This window comes from Lissotriton helveticus, chromosome 6 (genome assembly GCF_964261635.1).
Source record: "Lissotriton helveticus chromosome 6, aLisHel1.1, whole genome shotgun sequence".
Classification (NCBI taxonomy): domain Eukaryota; kingdom Metazoa; phylum Chordata; class Amphibia; order Caudata; family Salamandridae; genus Lissotriton; species Lissotriton helveticus.
Window position 1 is genome coordinate 1,924,584,347 of NC_136067.1, and position 6,385 is coordinate 1,924,590,731.

Here is a 6,385-nt window from a genome sequence, read left to right on the forward strand (position 1 = left end):
AGTTCAAGGTTGGTGGTAGCAACTGGGTTGGAGGTGTTGAGGGCATCCATCCAGCTGGTCTCTGAATTTTGCTCCAGCTGCGGTGGGGGGTGCTGACCATTTTGGGCTGCTCGCGATCACTAATGAAGTTCGCGAGCGCGAACAGTAAGTTCACGAGCGCAAGCTGCCGCTGGGGTAGAATTTCTACCCGAGCGGCAGGAATACCAGCACAAACTGCAGTTCGCACTGCACTCCACCACTCGCGGAACTTCGCGGAGTGTTTTTTGTAACTTCGCGGAGTTTCGCATAGCAAAACTCTGCGAACTACGCCCAGGCCTGTATTTGACCCGGTTGCGGGAGGGGAAAATAGGGTCCCACATTTGTCTTGCAGTGTTCATGGGGTCGCGCATGATTTGGGTCAATCCGAGGCTGCTCATTCTGTCAAGGTGGGGGGGGGAGTGGTGTTAGCGTTTGGGGTTGCTGAGGTGGAAGTTGAGGTCCCCGAGGAAGATGTAATTCTTGGAGTCCAGGCTAGGAGCACAGTGAAGTCTGTGATGGTGTTGCAGAAGCTGGAGCACGGGCCCAGGGGTCAGTATGCCTCTAATGGGTGTCTTGTCATCCATGTGGAGGTTGAAGTTGAGGTGTTCCATGGGAGTGGTGGTATTGCTGGTGGTGCACTGCATGTATGGTCTTTATGTGGATGATGGCTATTCCTCCTCCCAGCTTGTTGGTGTGGTCCTAGTGAGTGACAAACTGCTACTAAACATCATCAAAGTATTTTTCAATAAACACCCCTGGGGCATAATATCAGTATGCTGACCTGTTTTTGGTGTTTATTTTTTGTGGATTTCAGTGGTATTTTCTGAGTGTTTTCCACATCTCGTGCACTCAGTGTTTATTCAGCTGCCTTACACCAAAATAGACAAAAATGGTTTCTTTTCCAGTGTTTACAAAACATGCTGTTTTTTTTCTTCTAGTGATTGGTATAAAGCACATATATAATTTAAGGGAGAAGTAATGCAGGATATATATATAGTGCCTTCCAATTGTCAGCATGTCCAATGGACTTATGTTGGACCAGGGGCCTCCAACCCCTTCTATAGTGAGAGCATCCTTTTATTCTTGGAGTTTTATATAGTGCAAACGTGACCCAAAGGTATTAGAGCGCTTTAAATGAGCACCAGTTGCGTTACATATGGACACATTCATTTATTTTTTGTTAGGCACGAGGAGATTAAGTGATTTGCCCAGAATCACAGGATGTTGCGCGTTGTTGCCGAGACTCGAACCCGGTTCCCCAGATATGAGGTCGTCCGCCCTAGCAGTTAGGCCACATCCTCTACCCAACTTCTGATCAGTGAACATCATTGTGAGCTACTGAAGGCAAAGCGACTCACTAATTGTTACCAGAAACCCCTAAGCCCAGTTTTAATGACTTTAAGCCTAACTTCCATAGAGCCAGATACTGTGGTTTGAACAAAATGACTAGGGGCACTATGACAGGTCTGCCATGTGTATCACTGAGAGTTTGGTCCGTGGTGATAGTTGAACATTTGTATGTATGAATGGGATCTATGTGTATGGGTGACTTGAGAGCCTGTGACATATGTACTTGTGACCTAGAACATACCTTTCACCATATGTGTGGTACCATTAAATGTATAACACAAATATATAACCATTTTTTTATGGGAGATATTTAAAGTGCAGAAAACATTTCTGCTAACTTTCATAATAGGACACATTTTTCTGCACTTTATATTTATTCCATTTTAAAAAATGTCTATTTTTTCTCTCTCCACCCGGCAACATTCAGGTCAACAGCAACCTAGGTACTCCATTTAGAAACCAGAAAAGATTAAAGTTAAAAGACAAGTCATACAATTTGGAATATCAACAACGGGAAAACCAATCCAAATTAAGGAACTCCTATAACCTTGGAAGGTGGATATTATAGTCCAGTACAGGCAAATCAGTCATATATAAAACATACAACATTTACAGCAACTCAACATAGGTAATCCAAATAGAAACAGGATAAGATTAAACCACATTGCCATAAAACTGAATTATCAACCAATGGAATAACTCGATCATATTTAAAGAAAAAAGGAATGAATCCCTGGATAAAAACTGAAGAACAGAGGGAAATATAGGCAACATATAGAAAGTGCATAAAACCCACCTGGCCCAAAAAATACTATATGAAAAAGGAAAAATAGCCGTATGAAAAAGGAGCAAATCATATTGAAATAACCCTGCGGTGATAAAGAAAAAAACAATCCTAATTATGCACAAAAACAATTTGTACACAAATGTACATACAAAGACCTAGAGATATGACACATCAAAGCAGCCAAATACACCATTTTAGAAACTGATCAGAATTAGAGCTCTTTTGCACAAAGACCATAAATGCTTAAGCCTATTTGTCGAGACAGTCTGTAGATAGTTTCATCATTGATATTGAGACCTGTAGCGGCAGAGTTCAGTCTATCCATCTGCATTCCAGTTTCAGAAGTGTATGGGAGACATTGGTGAGTTTGGTAGTCCTCAAAGCTTGTTCAACTACTTGTCATTTTAGGTCTTGTTCTGCATAGCCCATTTGTTGGTAGTGGTCAACCAAAGGCGCAGAGGAATTCTCACAACCTATTCTGCTCTGACATTGAAGAATCTGACAACAAATCCTTTGGATAGCCATCCCAAAGTAGATTATACCACATGGGCAACAAATAGCATAGATAACATTTTAGGAATTACAATTTACATGGCCGGTAAGAGAAAAATGCACAAATATTGAAAAACCTTAGCGTTGAAGGTGTAACCACAAACAATGCACTTTCCACACTTGCCCTACCATCTGCCCCAAACCCCATGTTTGCGAAATTTGGGTGGCAGGGATGATTTCGCCAAGACTGTCAGCCTTCACTAAATGGTCTCTGATGTACCTCTCTCTTTTAAAGCAGAACAGTGGAGGTTCTAGACCATCCTCTAAAGATCTCAAAATACCCCAGTTTAAAAGAACAAGTATTCTGATGTGATTATTGGATGGTGTGAACAAAAGCCAGTCTCTATAGAGAATAAGAACCCTTACAAGGGGACAATACGTTTTCAGGATGCGAAAACCAAGCTCTTTTACGTGCTTGTGTCAACAATCATTTTGGATAATCCCTCTCCAAAAGACAGGACATCAAGGTATCTTTGAAGTAATCAACCTTCCTGGTGCAGTTTTGACAAAACAGAAGGAAGGGTAAATTATCAGGTAAACTGCGTGGATGGAAACTAGAATACTGCAGTGTGGCATTTGTTTTCTATAGGTTTACGATAGAGAGTGACATCTGTCAACGTCATGTGTAACCATTAGGTTAGGGAAGCTAACCTTCTTTGTTGCTATAAGTCAAAGTGAACTGAATATAGGGATTTATTTAATTGAGCTATTGGTGGAAAATGTGAAGCTTACTTGCTGATCCTGTACAAACATAAATACTGCTCAAAAAAGGGGAACCAGGAGCATGAGAAGTTCCAGCACACTTGATCCTAATAACAATGATCATCGTAAACAGGGGTATGCAGTTCCTGTAAAATAGGGGTCTTCAAACTGGGGGGAGGGTCCCCCTATGGGGGCCATAACCGATCCGGGGAGGGGGGGGCAGGCTCTGGTTAAAAGAAGCATCATGCTAATAGCAGTGTTTTGTTTTAAGCTGAAAACAAATGATCAGCAGTAAGTCACTCTGTAATAGCCATTACTAACATCTTCTGTCATTTATATCTGGCTTGGAGTATGTGTCAAAAGGGAAGGGACTCCAAATATTGTGTAAACCTCCCGCCCCCATTTCGGATAATCACACTGTAGATACTTTTACACATTAGTAAGATCTAGCTAACCAGAATAGTATGTTTGGCAGTCATGCATTTGTATTTTTAAAAAGTTTAACATGAATCTACGGTTTGAATAAGTCTAGACATACTTAAACATTGCAAATTTAATAGAATAATTGTGAAAAATTCAGGGGGAGCCAATGATTTTTTTTTTTTAATATTGGGAGGTGTGGCATTAAAAAGTTTGAATACCACTGCTCTAAAACAAGGAGAAGGGGGAGGAAAACACGTTTAAACTGTTCCAGGTTAAAGGAAAAAGCTCCATTAGGAGCAAGTGCCCACACACACACACCCGAGAGGTGTCATGCTTCATCATTTGGGCATGCTCCTCGTCGGACCGGAACTGCAATGCCCGACTGACATCCACTAGGGGGCTCTATGCTGTAGATCTTTTAAATGACGTTTAGTGAAGTGTGTGTTGTGTATGTACTGTGGTGACTAAAGGCGGATTAAAATAGGTTAAGTGATACTTAATATAAGAATATTTTATTAAAAATGCTCACTACCCTAATTAAAAGATGAGGAAGCTGAGGGTAGGTCTCAAAGAAGACACCACTCCGCCTCTGAGACGGTAATAGGCATTTCACATCCTCCTGGGGTCCGATTTGGCCCTAATGAGGGTAATTTTCTTACCAGGCCAAGGTACAAGTGCACTTTGCTACTTGATCTGTGATTGATTACTTTACCACTTACCACAAACTATTGAATCAAGTCATTGAGTAGTGTAGGTTAATATTAGGTGTAGAAGAATTGCCATTTGATCCGTTGTGGACAGGCAGAGACAAGAAACATGCTGACCTCATTATACAACTAAACTACGCACCTTGCTCATTAACCCCTTCCATGCTCATGACGAGCTCAGTTCGTCATGAGCCACGGTTCCCGTGTGCTCATGACGAGCTGAGCTCGTCATGACCTTTAGAACGCTCGCACCCTGGGCAAATTCCCCTGCTGTGCAAGCGTTCTAAAGAAACGGGTGTGATCATGACGAGCTGAGCTCGTCATGAGCACACGACCACCGTGGCTCATGACGAGCCGAGCTCGTCATGAGCACCTGGGCGCCCCCTCCCTCCCCCCGGCACAGCGGGGGAATGTGGCTAGCAGACAAGGGGTTAAGACCATTGTATCCCAATTGAGCACCACGTCTTTTAATTAGGGTAGTGAGCTTTTTTATTAAAGTATTCTTATATTAAGCATCACTTTACCTATTTTAATCCAACTTTGATCACCACAGTACATACACAACACAACCCTCACTTCGCCATACAGAATTTAAAAGATCTCTGGCAAAGAGCCCCGTAGAGGGTGCCTGTCGGGCATTGCAGTGCTGGCCTGCCAAGGAACATGCCCAAATGATGAAGTTTGCTGTAACACAAATGATGAAGCATGACGCCACTTGGGGTGTAAGAGGGCACTTGCTCCTATTGGAGATTTTTCCTTTAACCTGGAACAGTGCAAACGTTTTTTCCCCCCCCCCCCCCCTTCTTCTTGTTTTAGCGGAACGGCACACCCCTGTATATGATCAAATCATAAATACGTCATCAATATAATGTTTCCATATAGTGATATTGAAAGAATACGCATTAGTATTGGAGCAACATAATTTTGGCTCCACCCTTTCATGTATTAACAGGGCACATGTATTTACACATGGCCTCATTTATTTGTGTGACTTAATATCAATAACATGATGTGGTGCACTGAACAGCTACAGAAAGTGCATTTACAGTGTAATCTCAACATTTAAACAAGTGTGCATACTAATGTTTTCCTTACAGTAACATCGAATTGCAGTTCCTATTTATATCTGCATTTTTGTGGTTTGAATAATGTTGTCAACTCTTATCTAATGTATTCATTTGAATAATACTCTGCATCTATACTGTAACTGTATATGTATCCATAATTTAGCATTTAAATGTGTACTGAAATGCTTGTTACGGTAACTTGACCAAATGCCTTTAGCATTTGGATTTCTTAATGTTTAACCTTCAACAAGAAGCTTACTCGGGTTGCAATATTTTCTCTCCGCTGCAGCTGTAAGATCTCAAGAACAGAAAAAGGCCCATTGTGTGTGAGAGATTGTGAGGTTCGGGAGGGGTACTTTTGACAAGGACGAAAATATATTCTTAAGTCTTGTGGCTTGATACCTTCGGGTTTAGTCTGCGCGGTATAAGTTACATAATAAAATAAATAAATAAATTGTGTACATCAGTCTTAAGCGTTAAATTTGTATTAAACCCTTACATATTTAATCTCATTTACCGACTTTTGGTTCTCATTGTGTGGCTGAATTTCTTACACTGTAAATTGAACTTGTGGATGATGTTAACGCCCATTTATTCCTTAGGCACCTAAAAAGGTCAGTTGCAGGGAAATTTGGACAAAGGGCTCAGTGCTCTAGCAGTATCATTGAGCAGGAATTTATTTCTCAAAGTCGAGCATGTATAAAATGGCTAGGTTAGGAGCAAAAGAAACACCCATCTCAACTCCCATTAATTGAAGATAATATTCGCCTAAGAATTAG